Raw genomic sequence first — 2,421 nt, forward strand, 5'->3', positions numbered from 1 at the left:
GTATCTGGCAGTATCCACATTTCACCCAACTATAGCATGTAATGTATCTTTATCTTTATATTTTATACCTATATTAATTTATTCGTAGTATGTATCTAATATGCCTATGGTTTGTTAGTGACCTAGTGCCTGAGGCAATACCAGGTTTATGTCTCAGAGTGCCAGGAGAGAGAGAGAGAGAGAGAGAGAGAGAGAGATAGAGAGCAGGGTGAGCACCGAGAAGAAGAATAGTGTGCGGCATAGGAAAGAAAAACAGGCCATTAGTTATCTTTCACTCAAGAGTCTATCCTTCACTGCCTTCACGTAATACCGACCTTTATTTGGTCTCATTGCACTAATTTTTCCCCTAATTTCACTTCTTCCTTCAAATCAAAAGCACGTCTATTACATAGGTAGGTATAAGTATAAACAGTGTACTAGTATCTGGCAGTATCCAGTATCTACATGATATGTAGATAAAACAATAGGCACTCAGATAAAACGACAAACCGCACGAGACATAAGTGTAAACAACAGACAATGTGAACAACCTTGTATACAAGGCAGACGCACTACCAACTAAGCTAACTAGGCTGGCTAGACGGACCTTTACTCTGTATAACGGAACACAGTTTTCGTTAGCAGGCATTTTAGCATTAGTGCCCTGATGTGTCCAAACTCGGAAGTCGAAGCGTGCCGGAAGGCGGGCGAACGTCAAGAATTCGAAGAGGTTTTTACAGGAAAGCAATAGAGTTTCATGGTTTTTACAAAAAAACAATACAGGTCGTACAGCACTGGAAAAACACAATCTGACGGCATTTTTGGTGATCTATGGACACGGAAAGCGGAAAGTAAGTATTTTTAAAGAAACAGAAAAACGATCATCTCTGGACGTACACACAATAACGCCAGCAAGCTTTCAAGTTATTAATTCCAAGCTTTAAGAGTTATTATTATTGATATTGAACTCAAAAAGGGCTATAGACTTACAAACAGCGGACTCCTTCATGGTCAAAACCAGTCTACAAGACATAGGAATGTTTTAATGGCCATAATTGCTACCTCTCCACCTATCTGTATTGTGGATGTTCAATTATACCTGAACAACAGGTTGGAAGTTGGAAATATTTTATCTACCTAATATGAGTAATACGTATATGGAAGTACCTAATGCCAAAATATTTATTTCAACCTGTGTTAATAATTTTGTACTTTTATAATACCTTTACCTACCTGAATGTGCAATAAGTCGATTTAGATTGATGACTTTCGGAAGTAAAGCAGCTTGATTGCAAATCTTTGAAGTACCTCTATTGTTTCCGCAGAAAGAACATTAAGTAGGTAGCTATATATACGTAACTAACTACTAAATTACCTACCAAAATTGTGCTTTACATAATTACGAAGGTGAAGGTATATAATAAGCAGGTTGCCCGTGCTTCACCCCGGAAAATTGATACATAACTCGAGATCTGTTTCGATTTTGGCAAAATCCTCTCTTATCGCTCTGATAGTCTGATGAATATGGCGATACTGTACAGGTAAATAGATATATGTAGGTGGTATCTGGCAGTATCCACATTTCACCCAACTATAGCATGTAATGTATCTTTATCTTTTATACCTATATTAATTTATTCGTAGTATGTATCTAATATGCCTATGGTTTGTTAGTGACCTAGTGCCCGAGGCAATACCAAGTTTATGTCTCAGAGTGCCAGGAGAGAGAGAGAGTGAGAGAGAGAGAGAGCAGGGTGAGTACCGAGAAGAAGAATAGTGTGCGGCATAGGAAAGAAAAACAGACCATTAGTTAGTTATCTTTCACTCATCCAGCCTAGTTAGCTTAGTTGGTAGTGCGTCTGCCTTGTAAGCGCTAGGCCGTAGGTTCGATTCCCACCCGGGGCGGATTTTATCCTGATGGGATAATGTTCGTTCTCCGAACGGCTGGCTTTCTCCTATCCTGTCTTCCTTATCTCTTCAATTTCGGGACGATAAGATCATAGCAGTTACAGTTCCCTCTGTCAAACCTCTTCAAAAAAAAAAAATCTTTCACTCAAGAGTCTATCTTTCACTGCCTTCACGTAATACCGACCTTTATTTGGTCTCATTATTAAACTAATTTTTCCCCTAATTTCACTTCTTCCTTCAAATCAAAAGCACGTTAATTACCTACATAGGTAGGTATGTAGGTAAGTATAAACAGTGTACTAGTATCTGGCAGTATCCAGTATCTACATGATACCTATGTAGATAAAACAATAGGCACTCAGATAAAACGACAAACCGCACGAGACATAAGTGTAAACAACAGACAATGTGAACAACCTTGTAATGGAACATCGAGTACCTATCCGAGAAGTAGTGAAATGTAAACAAAACTTTCAGTGGAAATGTAAACAAGAGGTGCCTCTTCGGTTGTACTCCGACCATTGTGGTTTTGGT

This window comes from Diaphorina citri, unplaced genomic scaffold, assembly GCF_000475195.1.
Source record: "Diaphorina citri unplaced genomic scaffold, Diaci psyllid genome assembly version 1.1 scaffold948, whole genome shotgun sequence".
Lineage (NCBI taxonomy): Eukaryota > Metazoa > Arthropoda > Insecta > Hemiptera > Psyllidae > Diaphorina > Diaphorina citri.